The following is an 18,879-nucleotide window of genomic DNA, read 5'->3' as shown; positions in this document are numbered from 1 at the left end:
TACATATTGCTGCTTCTTCAGCTCTGATGTTTAATCCGAGTCAAATGTTGTGAAACTTCATTAACAGCAAACTGTGTCAGATTATACTGCTGTATTGCTCTTGATAATATCCACTAGGGGGCAGCAGTGCTTTTAATTAAGGTATGTTCAGTGGAACTTGAAGAGCCAGTATTAAGTCTATATAACCCCTCGGGCCCTGAGTCTGAAACGTTTGTCTACCAGTATTTTGAAGTTATGGATGTCATGTAAAATATTGCCCTGCTCCTGCCTGTGCTGGACTGTTTTGTGACACACCGAATTGGCAATGGGCTAATGGCACACAGTATATGGCTACTACAACTGCAGCAATGATGGAGACACAAAACATCCATTCTGGGCTGCAGTCCATTCAGAGGACAATTGGGAGGATTCAGTGTGCAATGTTCAGAAGCCTTTTTACTCCTTTATTTAACATTTCTGGGGGAAGCCCACTAGGGACCACGTGACAGAACTTTATTAGATATTGTATCTTTGAAACAGGGGTTTGTTTGTATGCTAATTAGGCATTATGATGCCAAATATTCTTAAAATCTGGCTATGGTAACAAGTGCAATAGAATCTTAAAAAAAGGAATTTCATACCTTCTGTAGCACACAGGCTCTCTTAATGAGGCTGAGGATTGTATAGTAAAATGCCAAGACACAGGACACAGCTAAATATTTTATTTTTCATAAGCAAAAAAGGAAAAGCAATAAGATATGGTACTGTGCAATTAACATTTAATAGTAATCAGGAATAACTAAGTTATACTAAGCAAATAATTAACAAATGTACTTTTCAATCAGTAATGTAATATAAAAATTAAGGAATCACTAACAAATTCTAAACTGTCTTCACATCACTAATATAAAACTGTTATTAACAATTATCTATAGTAAACAGCACCAACTAAATTATACAAAAAATAAACTAATAGCTATCAGTGATGAATAGAACCTGAAATATATCAAAATGCTAAAGCGCTCTTATTAAAATGATATAGAAATGAAGAGATGCAGGCACAGGCAGGATGCAGCGGGTTACAGTAACAGCAATACTCTTTCACAATGGACTATACTGGCATAGGGAACCAGCAGCAGCAACACACAGGAATAATTGAACTTCCGCTTAACTCACAACACTCACTAAATACAGGAACATGCAATCCAATTAGAATCCAGTTATCAAAGCGGTTTCATGCAGTACGATCTCCTCTGTGCTGCTGCATTCCCGTGCTGGGTTGGGCATGGGCTGGTTTTCTGGGTTGTTGCAGTAGTTGAATCTCTCTTTGGAGGTCCTGTAAGCACAATTCAATTTACATACAAATGATGCCTTAATATCTGACACAGCAGCCAGTACCTTCTACACAATTGACCACCGCCAAAGACAAAGGGCCCAATTCACGTCCCAGTGGTAAAACTGGAGTGAAGACTGGAGGTGTGTTATTATCACTCCTCAAACTTCACTCCTTGCTCCCGCTGTAATTCACCAACGTCCTCATGGCACTTTTTTCCGTGCTCTCATGAATTGTTACTTGCTGTTAATACCACCTTTTATATCATGATAGTGAGATTCTTACCTTATTATCTCCTAATAAATTGCCACACGCTCCCTCCAGCACAGCTGGCTGTAGGCACATCAGGATAATGTAGCTTGTATTAAAATGCCTTTGCTTTAACTAAAAATGGCTCAATAAGGGAGCACATTTTAACATTCATGTTCCAATAGAAGTTTATTACATGAGTGACTTGTAAAAAAAATGGTTTTCTTTCAAGTTGTATTTCTGTTACTTTCAAGCAACAGTCGTGTGAAATGTATTATTAGATGCTGTGTATGATTGGTGGCTAACCATAGTCAATGATTTTTTCCTTACATGATGAGGCACAGAGAAACAACCCCTGATTTAGTTAAAGTGATTACAATTTCACATGACAATTAATACTTTTTCAGTCGTACTACTGTACCTGTATATTTAAACAGGGAGTGGGTGAAACCGGCCCAGGACAAACCTGGCCGGACAGGACACTAAAACAATGAGAAGCGTCTTGAAAACTACACCACATTATTACTGCGTCACTAATTCAAGCACACACACTGAGCTGTGTGGGTTACATCATTTGCTGAAGGGTATCAGCACTGATATTAAGACAGAAATGGTACCAACGCCAACAAAAACATTCTGTGAATCGGACCCAAAGTCAGTTATCTACAGGTAATGGCCGCTGCAAAGGGTACTAATGCTGTTCTAGACATTGTGTGTATTTAAATGTGTTTTAAGCTGTTTGAAATGTATGTCGCTGTTTAAAAGCGAGTTTCAGGATTCTAAAGCTCCAGTCACTTTAGAGGTTTAGCTTTTAAAAGTCCCATTAGCTTAATTTACATCTGGGATAAAGACTGAACTCGCTGTGCTTAGAAACAGATTGACTGAGAAGATCTGTGAGATTTACAATATGGGATAATGAAGGGACTTTGAACACACAGCTTCAATGGTAAACACAAGGGTTTGGTGTTGGCAGCCCTTCTCAGGTTCTGTAATCTAGTTTGCTTTTGTTATGAATGTGTGGATGTTATTTGAAATTCTACTGCATGTTATGATTCTAATAGAAACCCCTGTGTGTTAATCCACAGAGAATACATTACACAAAACAACCAATCAAAAGAAATCAAAAATCTAAACCCAAGCAGTCAGTAAGTTGTCAGTAAGGACTGCAGCTGAAATCTGCCTAGCACAGGTCCAAATGCCAGTGGAGCAGAAGAACATTTTGTTCAGCAAGAAAAAAACAAAACAAGAGAGCTGTAAGGTAACTGACCAGCAGGAAAATGACCCTTAAACAAACCCCATTGTCTGTGTGTGCTGAAAACAAGGCAGGGTGTTCATGTAGTCACACACAGGACCTTGAGTGGTTTCAGCAGTTCAGCACATATTCTTAATTTTAACACAAGTACTCACCAACCAGAGAACATGTTTATTATATTTACCTTGAACAGTCAGTTTAACATTCCTGTGAGTGACACATATCCCATTGATCCACATGTCACACGTGTAATCCCCAGTGTCCTCCAGTCTGAGCTCAGAGATTAGCAGAGAGCCGTTTCCAGAGGAGACTTCATCAGACAGCTTCACTCGGCCGCTCCACTGCGCAGGGATGGGTGCTGAGGATCGTCTCTTTGACTCGATTAATAGAACAGGTCCTCCCTGATCTGGATATGCATACCATCTGACTGCTACATCCTGCCCAGGGGTGGGGGTGTAAGAACAGGGCAGCACTGCTCTCCCCCCAGCTGAGCCTGAGACATCAACATGGTCTGGTGAAGGGCAAGCTACAGTAATGAGAGAGAAGAGACAATAAACTCAATGGAATAAACACCTACATTCTTCTGTTGATGATATTTTGGTTGTTTCCTCGTATTTTTGACGTTGCAGATCTTTCAAAGACAACGCTATCGATGAAAAGTTTCTGCTGCTTCCTGGTTCCCAATTATTTTGTGTTTGTTTGTTTATTTAACCAGGAGATTTACCCATTGAGACCGAGGCCTCATTTATAAGGTGGTCCTGGAAAACAATAAAGGACAAATACAACACAAGCAACACAATAAAAACATGTGGTTCAGACTCAGTCAGCAGCATTGTGACAGGGCAGCCTGAGCGGCTGGGGGACCCAGAAATTGGGGAGGCATAAAATATTAGCAGCGGGTCCGACTGTATCACTCCTGTTTTTACATTTGAAACGATGCTATTCAATACAAATGCTGCCATTTACATAAACTCTTGTGTTTGTTTACTATACGATACAGCAACAAAGCAAAGCGCTAATAAGTGAATATGCAATCGTGAAACCAGACGATAATACCAACACCGTGTAATAATAATAAATAATAAATCAGACACTACTGTGCCTATTATAAAAAATCAAAGGGAACGACTATGATAAAAAAAAAAAAATCAGTCTAATTCACTGTCAACCAACAAGCTTGCTTCAATAACGCCGCGGCATTATCAGACTTTAAATTATGACGGAAACCCAAGTGTTGCACATTTGAAATAAAGCACTTTACACACATGTATGTTTGATCCCCCCAGAATACCCGAAATGTTTACATTTAGTGCAGCAATTGTTTCCACAGAGAGGAATATACTAAATAGAAGCAATGACTGCAGCCCCTGTGCCTTTCCCTGTGTGTATGTAAACCCAAATATTAATAAAGAATTAGAAACAACATGAAATGCAGTTTAACTGTGTGTCAGTATCATAATATTATTGCTGGTAACTGAACAATAACAACAACAGCGTTTCCTTATCTCGATTACTTTCATAACAATCCCATTCGTCCATCTTTCATCCTCGCTAAACTGTCAATCACGCTGCCATGGAAACAGCCTTTGCTCTTGAGCTCCGGAAGTCAGGTTGATTCCATTGACATACAGGCCAATGCAGACAGTGTGTTTTGCCCCATTGTATTCCGCAGGTAGGTTTTCATTCTCTTCAAGCATGAAAATGAAGGTTCTGCTGCCACGCTAGTCACTGGAATGGTTGGCATGAACTTCAGCAGCTTCCACACTTGTGGTGCGGTTTGTGAAAGGTCGTTCTCCGTGATGAATTGCAATAGCGCTCCTGTGGTTTATGGAAAGCTGCATCCTCGTAGATAGCGTGCAGTTCATTCTTCAACCTTTGTGTGAAACAGCATCTTTGTCTCATCAACAGGGAACCCCTTTGCTTTTGAGAAGTCTTCAGAGCAGTGCTTCTCAAACTTTGCCATAGTGAGCCTCCCTGAGCTATGAAAAAAATATCTGCGCCTCCCCAGTTTACTAAAACAAAATAACAAACTGAAAATCCTGTATGTTGCAAAACAATGAATAAAAGAGTAGAAGGGATTTGATCAATATAGAGCAGTATGAGTTTCAGAAGTATTCATTCATAAACAGAACAAATGGAAGCAGCTAAAATCTTATTTTTTTTTTTTTTTGTCCTGTTAACTTTCTTATCTTAGTTGGTTTTAATGTAACTTCACAATTGCTGCTTCTGTATTATTAGGTGTATACTGTTGTTTAAATCTGTTATTTAAATGGTCTGCTTGTGGCAGTTGTATGTGTGACATGCTATACAAATGTATTGTGGTTTGTATTTTTTCTGCTATGTTCTGTACAGTGCTTTACGATACTTTTGTATAAAAAGCGCCATATAAATGCGATTAATAAAGAAATAAACTCATAGCACTTCCTGTGTAAAATCATGACGGGTTTAGATGCTAAGGCAGGGTTGTCGTGTTTCGAGATGCTGGTGTAGCTTGTAGGGCTGCATGCTGTGGTTTGCCAGTATTTCGCCGCACATTTGATTCCTCGGTGCATCGCTGGACCCGCTCCATGTAAAGCCCAGTTTTAAATATGCTTGTAATGATGTGCAGTTACATATCATGACCACGAGGTGTCACTACTAGATTTGATAGTAAGTTATGAGGTAGTTTTCCAGGATACAGGAAGTTTCGAAAAATAACTTAAGAAAGCATGTCAATAAAGGACAAGCACAAGCTAGCTGTTCATTAATAACAAATAGATTTCATTATTGAAACATTAGTGAACATAGCAATGCGTCCTCATATTTTCTGCTTCTGTGTTTTGCTGGATCCTCCGCTGCTGTCCTCTCTTCGGTTTGTGTTGTTCGTTTTTCTCCCTTTGTCACAAAACGATCCGTTTCTCATTAAAGCTGTTTCTCTCTGTAAGCTGCTGCTTCTTCTTCTGGTTAATCTATAGGGCGCATTCCATCTATTATTTTAGATGATTAGCGCCCTCTATCTGTAGTCCTTTGTCTGTCTTTGTTTTACTTTATTTTTCTGTCATCTTTATTTATTATAACTTCCCTTCTTTTCCTGTTTCCTTTATATATTTTCTCTGTGTAAGCGCGCTGCTCAGACTGTTTACAAGTTTACTGGGGGGGGGGGGGAGGAGGGAGGAGGAGGGAAACACGCAACGTACGTGTGACGTACCACAGTTGCTAAGGAACATTAGCAAGTTAAACAAAACTTTTTTGCGTTATTTTATTTGAGTTATTTTTAAATATAATACATTTAAAATATATAGTAATTTGTAATTTTCTTCAAATCATCCAACGTCTCAAAATAAATAATTAATTAAATAAATAAAAGGACACACAGCTCGCTCCTCCCTTGGCACGTTGCCACGCCTCATGGTTTGAGAGCCGCTGCTTAGAGAGTCCAAGATCTACAATCCTGAAGTGGAGCTTTTTCATGTCAGCAAACCTCTCTGATAGCTGACAAATGATTCCATCCAGGACTTCAACACGCAGGCGCGGGTGTCTCTCCAAAGTGTTTGGGTCGGTGTCATCATTAAAGCAGCTGAGCCCTTGTTCATAATCATCCCAGCCACGGCGGAGTCTTTCTCGTTTGCGTTCCTCTCCATGGCCTCGGAGCTGTACAGTTTGTTCATAAAATCCCTCAAACTTGGCATCTTCCCCGAGTTGCTTCAGTGCATGTAGGGGACTGTCGAGTCGATGAAACGATTTCCTGAGATCCAGAGACTGGAGAGTTTGGAAGAGTACCTCTGTGTGTCCAAATATTGCACGAAAGACAAATGTCACGCGAAAAATGGTCCCCCTTGGAAAGTGGTCGCCCCAGACTCATTTTCAAAGTGTATGCTATGAAGATTGGTCCCCCCCCCCCCGCACCAATTTTCATTATGAAATCTAGTTATCCCCCCCCCCCCCCATATATGGAAAAAGGAACAACGGCAAGTCAGAAACACGCAGCTTCAAAAGATCATAAAATATCCTCCATAACCGAAACTATAATTGAACACAGTATACATTAAAAAAATAGTGTCTGTTTTCTTTGTGAACCAACGTTATCTTTCGCCAGTCAAATCGTAGAGTGTCTGAATAAAGTTTTATAGATACAGGAACAGATGTTTTATCTTCTGTTGCATCTTCTTCAGCAGCCGCAGCTATCCCAGATATAATAGATTTGGTTACATTGTTTCGCGTCACGAGTTTAAGCATGATTTAACTGCGCAGCAGATTCCCCAGTTGGATGATGAGCTGATAATATCTCTTTAGCCAAAGAAGCACGCACGGTGACGTCACCATAATGATAAACAGTAATGTCGCGGGAGTTTTGTACTAAAGCAGGGTCAGCTGCTGCAGGGAAAACAAAGTTTATTTCTGAAACTGACCATTTTAAGAAATGTGAAAGCAGAACGCACAGAAATACTTGGGACTGTAATTAGGAAGTGTACTGATGAGAAAAAAATGAAGGGAATTCAAATTGAAATGTACTGCAGATTACTCGATGGCAGAAGTACAAACAACATTCACTAAATTTAGCTCTCAGATTGTACCAATGAAAATATCTCAAATATATGACAACGCGCTTGCTGTGGTGTATTTAATATCGTAAAAAGCAGAACAAACACGCTGGGATTTAAACTTGTTTTTACTGAACAATAAACAGTAACATGTTTTGGCTAGTGCCTTCATTACTGTACCTGACTCAGCTGTTCTTTCAATGCTAAAATGTAATTAAATGCTGCCTTTTGCAATTACAAATCCATTTCACCTGAGAGAAGAGTTTGTTGCAGTTTAAAATATTGTGGAGTCTTCCCTGACATTTCACATATTTTACACTGTTAGATGTACTGTTAGATCCATAATCGTCTTACAAACAACATGTTAGTGTAAAATGCAGCTCCCTGTATAGTTTGTAATATAACAGTGTTTGTGTTTGTCCAAAGCTGTTAGTGCTCTGTAGGGAAATCTCTAAACAGCAATGTGCCCCCTACTTTAGTAGAGGTTGTGAAGCACTGCTCTGAGAGAATCACTTACCTGCTGTGAGGAGAGCGCTGTTTAAGATCAGTAGCAGTGCCAGAGCTTGCTCAGTGCTCAGAGCCATTCTCCTCTCCTCTCTCTCTCAGTTTCAACACAAAGTCCAGCACTCGGGTTAAACTCTATTTGTGTTTGATGCTCTCAGCTCTAAATGAATATTTCCTGTACTGTTAGTTTCACCAGAATGATCTGTGTGTATTTTTACACACCTGGACAGCAGGTTTCTAGTCACTGCTGTAGCTAACTGCCTTTTTCAAAAGTTGGTTGTCTCGCTTATGCTTTTGGTTTTGGTTCCTTCTGCTTCCCTGCAAATGTATATTGGGTTAATCACAGCAACATTTCCTTCATGAAGCAATCGCAGTTCTAAAAGACTCCCACAGCTCTCCAGACTCTCATGATTTAGCTTTTATCTTTCAGTCAGTTCTAAGCATCCATGGACTGACCTTCTTGTCATTTATATTGAACAGCACTTTTCACCTGGTCTCTGTTTTATTTGTTGTCAGTGTAAGAACATGTGCCACTCATAACTCAAACAAAAACACTGGAGTAACAAAACCTCTCAGACTTGCTTACCAATAATAATAATAATAATAATAATAATAATAATAATAATAATAATAATGCATGTGCATTTCACCCTTTATACTCTTGTGAGTGTAAGCAGAAGGAGCTGCTATTGCAAGCTATGGGAAAGGGAGGACGCACGCATGGGGAAACTGCAAACTGACCACGGGAGCTTTCAGCGTAACAGCACAGTGCTCACCACAAACACACTGGCCTCATGCATCAGGGTCTTTACAACACAATACAATTTGCTCTATTTTTTGTTGAACTGTTAATATTACAAAACAAATCATTAACCTGCAGGCTCCATTCAAGAACTCAAGTGTTCAGTTTGGTACCAGTTGTGTAATACTGACAGTTTGTTTTATTTCTCTTTCACAATGTAGCAGTATTTGTGTGTAATATTAGCTATAAATAAAATGAGGATGAACAAGTTAGAAGAGGAAACTGCACAGTATAGGATTTGTTTTGTACATAACTGGTATGGATGTAGAACAGGAAGCGTGACACTGAATTGCCTTGATGACAGAAAGGCGTGTCATTAAATGGCAGTCAGTTTGGACCTTTTGTTTTTTGTCCCTCTTGGCTATAAGAGCCAGTGCAGGAAACACTCTTGAGCAGGTGATTCGAATCTGGGTTCTATTATTATTCTAGTGTTGACATGACAACCAGTTCATATTGTGTGTGTGTTGCAGTAATATTGTATCCTGATGTATCTAACCTGTGCTCAGTTTATGGTGCTGGCGTTTAGTGTCCTGGGAAGTCATATTGAATTCCCACGACACCTTCCTCCAAACCGGGACGATCCAGGAAATCAGGGACACAGGGCAACACTACTGGGAAGTGTTGCTTCAAGATGTCCTCCGTCATATCTTTATTTAATATTAGGTGTTTTTGTATAGAATGTAAAGCCTGGTTAAATTGCATGGGGTTTTATCTTTGTAACTATAATCAGTGGTCTGCTTATATTTTTAGGTATGGAGTTTTTTGGGTTGTTATAAATATATTCTGTCACTTAATATAATGTGTATTTATTGTGATTGCATGCACTTTACAACTGTGTTCATTTGAATGTTTTTACTTCAGTGTATTGGTTTGTATTGTTTTGAGAGAGTTACATTGTGCAATTCTGTAATCCTTGTTAAAATATTGCTACAATATATTTAAATGTGTATTTCTTCAATTCTGAAGTGTACATTTAAAGATAACATGGAGACTATACGCTATGTGGATGCTATATGGGTTTTTTGAACAGCAATGCGCTTTTGGACATGTGGATAACCTAGCCTACATTATTTATAATATAACTTGCATTATATTGTTAATCAGAGCTTTAAAAACAGCAGCTCTACTTCCCGTTACAGGTATTTGGGTAAGTTTCATTAAAGTGTTAGTCCCATACATATTCACCGCCATGCAGCCCAATTCACTTGATAGGTATTCAATGTGCAGTTTTGTAAGAACATGTTGTAGCACTTGTGGATTTTCATTTAAAACATGCTATCTGGTACTACAAGAAGTTAAAGAAATCTCTGTTTACAAGGCATGCTTTCAGATGGTCTTGTACTTCCTGAATCATTTCACCTGGAGGGTAAAATTGTCTCCACCCCTTCACTGGCTTCTTTCCTGTCAGTAACCAATCACCTGCTTCCCTAATTACTGACATGTACTTAACCTGGTATAGTACCAGACGTCATGTTTGAAAATCAAAATGTATGTTTGCTTAACTATGTGTTTCTGTCAATACTGCACACTGAACCCGACACAGTGAATACATGTGCAAGACAGGTAAGAAGTGATAAAGCAATAAGAAGGCATATACATTTAAATGAGCAATGAATGATACACGTTAAACATGCATTTCTGTTAAAGGTGAAATTGGGGTTTATAAAAGGTCATTCTTTTTTCTTATCCCTGTCATTCATGTTGTTTCATTTCCGATTCTGTGTTGCTTCTGTTTGTTCTAAAGGTTTAGACTCGCCGGTGTTCCTCAAGTCCAATACAACACGTCTTTTCATTTGAATTATTGACATTTGCTTTAAGTTGCTGGCTTTGCAGCTGCACATTAAAAAGATGCTTTGTCCAGAATGTTCCCAAGTTTCATCCCGGCTGGATAAGCGGGTTTCCAGATGGATGCCACTCTGCCACACTCCACTACATGTTGGTGCTCCTTGCTGCTGGGTGTGTGAAGTCTGAGTGCTGTGCCAATGCAAAGGTGATCATGCTGGGCTGCAGGCACTGGAGCATGTGAGTGCCAAGCAGAGGACAGCTGCCAAAATCAACACAAGGAATAGGAAACAATGGCATGGATTACACAGCTCTGATGAATGAGATGCAGAAAAGGAGGTCTGGCTTATTTGATGCAAGATTAGTGATTTGTCTTTTTATACCTAACATTTAAAAAAGAAATGCAAAGAGGAAGTAGCTTCAGTCTCATTTTTGTTCTGTCCCTTTACCTTGTATCATGTTTTTCACTGCATTTAATAATTTAAGTGCAAATAAATGTCCACTATTCTTTCAGATATGGGGAAATCGTGAAATCCGTGATCACTGTGAAAATAATACAGCCTAATAGTTCTGACTCTGACTAAAACAGAAACTGATTAGGAAGTAGCTTTTTTTTATTCTCTTTGCAATGCTGGTTCTTTATAGCAATTTATTTTGACAAGTCTGTGTCTGTGTCATCTCAACCTCAACTTCTGCATATCAGATCTCCTTTTCTTCCTCCCCACTGCTGATCTCTCTATCTCTATTCCTCTTGAATCCACCCCCCTCTCTCCCTCCTCATCCACCAAGAACCTCGGTGTCACCCTCGACCTCTCCCTCTCCTACTCTCAGCACATCTCTACTCTGGCACGCTCCTGTCACTTCTTCCTCAGCAACATACGCAGAATTCTCCCCTTCCTCACCGACTACTTCACCCAGCTCCTAGTCCAGCCCCTGGTACTGTCCCGCCTTGATTACTGCATCTCCCTCCTGGCTGGCCTCCCTGCCTCTGCTTCCCATCCACTCTAGCTCATCCAAACTCTGCTGCTCGCCTTGTCTTTTCCCTTCCTCAATTCTCCCACGCTACACCGCTGCTCCGCTCTCTGCACTGGCTCCCTATCGCCGCTATGCAGAAGAGCAACCACTATACAAAAGAGCAACACATGCGTGGTGTGAATATGTTGCATGATGTGCTTACAGAGCTCTGAACCTCATCTCACCGCCAGGGCTCAGAATACGTAAGGACGGTGCAGCACACACTGCACACACACACACTGCACAGCATACACACTGCACACTACACACACACACTGCACAGCATACACACTGCACACTACACACACTGCACAGCATACACACTGCAGACACACACTGCACTGCAGACACACACACACCTGCACAGCACAAACAACTGCAGACTGCACACACACACACACTGCACAGCATATACTACACACACACACACCGCACAACACACACACACACACACACACACACACACACACAACAGGGACTGATGATGTTTCTATGGAGACTTCATCCACTTCTAACCTGATATAAGACGCTCATGGTTTGTATGCAGAAATAAATACAAGCACAGGTTCCGATCCTGAGGCATAATTAGCAGCTATCTCAGTAGAATGTGGGATCACACAGGTCATGTACAGCAGTGGTGAAAATCCAGATGAAAAACAGCAAAGAACAACTTGCAATTGATTTTATATTTCATATGTTATTATATTTCATACATTATTTTTTGGGCGATACAATTCTGCTTAATCTGTTTTCCCCCCATATGCTCTCCCTTTGTAACAGTGTTCACAATCAGATTGCTCTGTGCCCTGTGCTGCTCTGAACAAAACAGACACTTTTGGATAGACTTCCTGTGTCAGAAACAGCAACGGAGAGCTTTTAAAGGGCTGATGATTAAAAACTGAGAATGTTTAACCGTGAGGAATTTGCACAGTACTGCTGCAGTTTACTGTGCTTCACCATGCTTTTGAATCCCTCTTTGCCTCTCATTTACCACACAAAACTGTTCTTGATCTTTGCTGAGCTTTCATATGGGCAGGTAGACAGAGAGGGATCATGCTGGGTTTATTCCATAGCAATTCATTGCAAAATCACTTTCACGAAGTTGAAGAATTCAAGTTTAAATATACTTTCACACAGAAGTGATGGTTGATTCTAATATTATCACATGACGTGTGTCCTAAACGTTTAAAGCAGATGACGTGAGGCTTAAGCTGACCACACTGTGGCTGAGGCGTACTGCAGAATGTGTGAAGCTTGAGATAAAGAACTTGTTTCACACCTTGTATGGAGATAGAGCCGAGACAGCTAATATAATATCTCATGTTAATCACACCCCCTTCACCTCTTAATGCTTAACAGCACACAAGAAAAGCTTCATGAATTACCAATGCACCAATTAATTGTGTGTGTTAATTATTAGTATTTAAAACAAACTTGACAAATCAATTCCCATTATTTATATATATGTGTGTGTGTGTGTGTGTGTGTGTGTGTAACAATTGAATGCACTTACCCGTCACACGCGATTTCCGACTCCTTCACCAGTTTTCTGATACAAAGCTCATCTCTTCAATATTACAATTTATTTGATTATCCGTCACAGCATGCTTTTTTTTAACATTCGCAAATCAGTCTGTCTTTATTGTACATTAGATACCATGAGGTATATTTTTTTAAGCTGTGATCTTTAGTTGCTTTTGTGCATTTTCATTTGCAAATGAACCGTGACATTAGGGCCTTATCAAGCACTATATTCTGCAACTTTCAATACTGACTTTGGATACGGTTTTAATTGTGGAAACAGTTTTTTTGCTAATTGCATTTCCTTTTACGTTGTCCGCAGTTCTGTGCATGGGTAACATTATTATTATTATTATTTATTTCTTAGCAGACGCCCTTATCCAGGGCGACTTACAATCGTAAGCAAATACATTTCAAGTGTTACAGTACAAGTAATACAATAAGAGCAAGATCAATACAATGATAAATACAATGACATTTTGATTTCATTTTGCTGTTGGGTCGTCAACAGGTCATTTTACATACTGGTACAATACCTACCGGATTTAAAAGTATGTACTGTATTACAGTCCACGTGTCCACAGTCGTCTCTTTGGCAAGTAGGATATTTTTAGAATCATATCGCTCTGAATTAAAATACTACTCCTGTTGAAAATATAGTACTGTACCAACAAGACCACCTACAGAACATCTAACTGGAAGCCCACTTATTTTAAAACACAGTCCTTTCAGCTGTGTATTTTTGACATTGTATTCCCTGAAAAACAGACAAGGGTTGGAATGGGACAAAATGAAATACAGTAATCAGATATGCGTCACACGCGTTTAACCGTCACTGAAGGCAAAATGTTATAGGGTGGGATATGTGAGTGCTGACTGTATAGGGTTTGTTGATGGTATTGATCTGGAAATAAATAAACATCCAGCGATTTTCAAAAATAAAGAAGTCTTTAAATAACTAACAACATTTGTGAAAACGACCCAGATAGTCAAAAAGTAAAAACGTGAAATCCTTCTTGGAAAATATACTTTCTAAATCCAGTCCATAACTAAACCAAAGCAAATTAAAAGACTTCGATTAAATGTAGATTTTTACATTTCCATCCATTTTGAAACCCATGCTGTTTGTGTCTTACTGAAACCACAGACAACACTGAGAACTGGAGGTGGTCAGACCATTCTGATAAAACAAACAGTACAGGAAATATGCATTTAGTGCGGTCACAGAGCTGAGAGCATCAAACACAAATAGAGTTTAACCCGAGTGCTGGACTTTGTGCTGAAACTGAGAGAGAGAGGAGAGGAGAATGGATCTGAGCACTGAGCAAGTTCTGGCACTGCTACTGATCTTAAACAGCGCTGACCTCACAGCAGGTAAGTGATTCTCTCAGAGCAGTGCTTCACAACCTCTACTAAAGTAGGGGGCACATTGCTGTTTAGGGATTTCCCTACAGAGCACTAACAGCTTTGGACAAACACAAACACTGTTATATTACAAACTATACAGGGAGCAGCATTTTACACTAACAAGTTGTTTGTAAGACGATTATGGATCTAACAGTACATCTAGCAGTGTAAAATATGTGAAATGTCAGGGAAGACTCCACAATATTTTAAACTGCAACAAACTCTTCTCTCAGGTGAAATGGATTTGTAATTGCAAAAGGCAGCATTTAATTACATTTTAGCATTGAAAGAACAACTGAGTCAGGTACAGTAATGAAGGCACTAGCCAAAACGCCTGTCTACTTGACTTAGTCTCTTGTAAGTTTTAAGGTTTTAACTTCTGCAATAATTTATAAGTTGCAAACTAACAATTCCATGTAGATTGTATTCTTTGTCATGTCATGTTCCTTATGGGTACAAATCATTTTGGAGCAGACGTTTCAGAAATAGATACTTATGGTTTGAAATATGAGAACAATGTGATACTGGCAGCAAAAGACAAAATCTGTCTGTTTATTCATGTTGTTCTTTCTCCATGAAGACATTTCTAAGATGTTTTGTACACAGCCTTCAGTTATTATGCAGGGTCCATCTAGACCAGTGGTTTTCAACCTTTTCATCTCAAGTACCAGTGTTTCCAACACCAGGTGTACCAGTAACTGTGTGCAATCTTAAACTGTGTGCAATCTTACAGCACACTTCCTAATTACAGTACCAAGTATTTCTGTGCGTTCTGCTTTCACATTTCTTAAAATGGTCAGTTTGAGAAATAAACTTTGTTTTCCCTGCAGCAGCTGACCCTGCTTTAGTACAAAACTCCCGCGGCATTACTGTTTATCATTATGGTGACGTCACCGTGCCTGCTTCATTGCTAAAGAGATATTATCAGCTCATCATCCAACTGGGGAATCTGCTGCGCAGTTAAATCATGCTTAAACTCCTGACGCTAAACAATGTAACCAAATCTATTATATCTGGGATAGCTGCGGCTGCTAAACAAGATGCAACAGAAGATCTGTTCGTGTATCTATAAAACTTTATTCAGGCACTCTACGATTTGACTGGCGAAAGATAACGTTGGGTCACAAAGAAAACAGACACTATTTTTTTTAATGTATACTGTGTTCAATTATAGTTTCGGTTATGGAGGATATTTTATTATCTTTTGAAGCTGCGTGTTTCTGACTTGGCGTTGTTCCTTTTTTCATATATTGGGGGGGGGGGGGATAACTAGATTTCATAATGAAAATTGGTGGGGGGGGGGGGGAAATGAGTCTGGGGCGACCACTTTCCAAGGGAAGGGGGACGATTTTTCGTGTGACACTTGTCTTTCGTGCAATATTTGGACACACAGAGATACTCTTCCAAACTCTCCAGTCTCTGGATCTCAGGAAATCGTTTGAACGACTCGACAGTCCCCTACATGCACTGAAGCAACTCGGGGAAGATGCCAAGTTTGAGGGATTTTATGAAGAAACTGTACAGCTCCGAGGCCATGGAGAGGAACGCAAACGAGAAAGACTCCGCCGTGACTGGGATGATTATGAACAAGGGCTCAGCTGCTTTAATGAGGACACCGACCCAAACACTTTGGAGAGACCCCCGCGCCTGCGTGTTGAAGTCCTGGATGGAATCATTTGTCAGCTATCAGAGAGGTTTGCTGACATGAAAAAAGCTCCACTTCAGGATTGTAGATCTTGGACTCTCTAAGCAGCGGCTCTCAAACCATGGGGCGTGGCAACGTGCCAAGGGAGGAGCGAGCTGTGTGTCCTTTATTTATTTAGAGACGTTGGATGATTTGAAGAAAATTACAAATTATTATATATTTTAAATGTATTATATTTAAAAAATAACTCAAATAACGTTCTCCACCCCCTCAAGTAAACTTGAAAACAGTCTGAGCAGCAGCTTACAGAGAGAAACAGCTTTAATGAGAAACGGATCGTTTTGTGACAAAGGGAGAAAAACGAACAACACAAACCGAAGAGAGGACAGCAGCGGAGGATCCAGCAAAACACAGAAGCAGAAAATATGAGGAAGCATTGTTATGTTCACTAATGTTTCAATAATGAAATCTATTTGTTATTAATGAACAGCTAGCTTGTGCTAGTCTTTTATTGACATGCTTTCTTAAGTTATTTTTCGAAACTTCCTATAGCCTGGAAAACTACCTCATAACTTACTATCAAATCTAGTAGTGACACCTTGTGGTCATGATATGTAACTGCACATCATTACAAGCATATTTAAAACTGGGCTTTACATGGAGCGGGTCCAGCGATACACCGAGGAATCAAATGTGCGGCGAAATCCTGGCAAACCACAGCATGCAGCCCTGCAAGCTACACCAGCATCTCGAAACACGACAACCCTGCCTTAGCATCTAAACCCGTCATGATTTTACACAGGAAGCGCTATGAGTTTATTTCTTTATTTATCGCATTTATATAGCGCTTTTTATACAAAAGTATCGTAAAGCACTGTACAGAACATAGCAGAAAAATACACACCAAAATACATTTGTATAGCATGTCACACATACAACTGCCACAAGCAGCCCATTTAAATAACAGAGTTAAACAACAGTATACACCTAATAATACAGAAGCAGCAATTGTGAAGTTACATTAAAACCAACTAAGATAAGAAACTTAACAGGACAAAAAAAATAAGATTTTAGCTGCTTCCATTTGTTCTGTTTCTGAATGAATACTTCTGAAACTCATACTGCTCTATACTGATCAAATCCCTTCTACTCTTTTATTCATTGTTTTGCAACATACAGGATTTTCAGTTTGTTATATTGTTTTAGTAAACTGGGGAGGCGCAGATATTTTTTCATAGCTCAGGGAGGCTCACTATGGCAACGTTTGAGAAGCACTGCTCTGAAGACTTCTCAAAAGCAAAGGGATTCCCTGTTGATGAGACAAAGATGCTGTTTCACACAAAGGTTGAAGAATGAACTGCACGCTATGTACGAGGATGCAGCTTTCCATAAACCACAGGAGCGCTATTGCAATCCATCACGGAGAACGACCTTTCATAAACCGTACCACAAGTGTGGAAGCTGCTGAAGTTCATGCCAACCATTCCAGTGACTAGCGTGGCAGCAGAACCTTCATTTCCATGCTTGAAGAGAATGAAAACCTACCTGCGGAATACAATGGGGCAAAACACACTGTCTGCAAATCTACAACAAAGTAACGTGCCAAAATAAACCTGTTAAAATAAAACAAGCGAACTAACATTAAATCTAAAAGTGACAAATCAAAACGTGAATATAGTACAATAACACAATCAAACGTGCCTAAATAAAGTGACGTAGGTCACCACGTCACACGGTGTTGGTATTATCGTCTGGTTTCACGATTGCATATTCACTTATTAGCGCTTTGCTTTGTTGCTGTATCGTATAGTAAACAAACACAAGTGTTTATGTAAATGGCAGCATTTGTATTGAATAGAATCGTTTCAAATGTAAAAACAGGAGTGAAACAGTCGGACCCGCTGCTAATATTTTATGCCTCCCCAATTTCTGGGTCCCCCAGCCGCTCCCGCTGCCCTGTCACAATGCTGCTGACTGAGTTTGAACCACATGTTTTTATTGTGTTGCTTGTGTTGTATTTGTCCTTTATTGTTTTCCAGGACCCCCTTGTAAATGAGGCCTCGGTCTCAATGGGTAAATCTCCTGGTTAAATAAACAAACAAACACAAAATAATTGGAACCAGGAAGCAGCAGAAACTTTTCATCGATAGCGTTGTCTTTGAAAGATCTGCAACGTCAAAAATACGAGGAAACAAGCGAAATATCATCAACAGAAGAATGTAGGTGTTTATTCCATTGAGTTTATTGTCTCTTCTCTCTCTTATAGCAGATTGCTCTGCACCAGACCATGTTGCTGTCTCTGGCTCAGCTGGGGGGAGAGCAGTGCTGCCCTGTTCTTACACCCCCACCCCTGGGCAGGATGTAGAAGTCAGATGGTTTGCATATCCAGATCAGGGAGGACCTGTTCTATTAATCAACTCAAAGACCCCCTCAGCACCCATCCGTGCACAGTGGAGCGGCCGAGTGAAGCTGTCTGATGAAGTCTCCTCTGGAAACGCCTCTCTGCTAATCTCTGAGCTCAGACTGGAGGACACTGGGGATTACACGTGTGACATGTGGATCAATGGGATATGTGTCACTAACAGGGCTGTTAAACTGACAGTTCAAGGTAAATATAATAAACATGTTCTCTGGTTGGTGAGTACTTGTGTTAAAATTAAGAATATGTGCTGAACTGCTGAAACCACTCAAGGTCCTGTGTGTGACTACATGAACACCCTGCCTTGTTTTCAGCACACACAGACAATGGGGTTTGTTTAAGGGTCATTTTCCTGCTGGTCAGTTACGTTACAGCTCTCTTGTTTTGTTTTTTTCTTGCTGAACAAAATGTTCTTCTGCTCCACTGGCATTTGGACCTCTGCTAGGCAGATT

The 18,879-nt window shown here is 39.9% G+C and overlaps 2 long non-coding RNA genes across 2 annotated transcripts; one reads left to right on the top strand and one right to left on the bottom strand.

Moving 5' to 3' along the window:
* Positions 1-686: 686 nt before the first annotated feature.
* On the bottom strand, positions 687-5,940 carry LOC117964761 (uncharacterized). Its single transcript, XR_009310098.1, has 3 exons — positions 4,328-5,940; positions 2,998-3,339; positions 687-1,315 (listed from the first exon to the last, which is right to left on the bottom strand). It is a non-coding gene; the product is annotated as an uncharacterized LOC117964761 (long non-coding RNA).
* Positions 5,941-8,826: 2,886 nt separating this feature from the next.
* LOC131704987 (uncharacterized) lies at positions 8,827-10,936 on the top strand. The gene is made up of 2 exons (XR_009310106.1): positions 8,827-9,035; positions 10,384-10,936. It is a non-coding gene; the product is annotated as an uncharacterized LOC131704987 (long non-coding RNA).
* Positions 10,937-18,879: the final 7,943 nt, after the last annotated feature.

Source organism: Acipenser ruthenus, chromosome 33 (genome assembly GCF_902713425.1).
Source record: "Acipenser ruthenus chromosome 33, fAciRut3.2 maternal haplotype, whole genome shotgun sequence".
Classification (NCBI taxonomy): domain Eukaryota; kingdom Metazoa; phylum Chordata; class Actinopteri; order Acipenseriformes; family Acipenseridae; genus Acipenser; species Acipenser ruthenus.
Note: the sequence above shows the minus strand (reverse complement) of the source record. Positions and strands in the feature narration are given on the sequence as shown.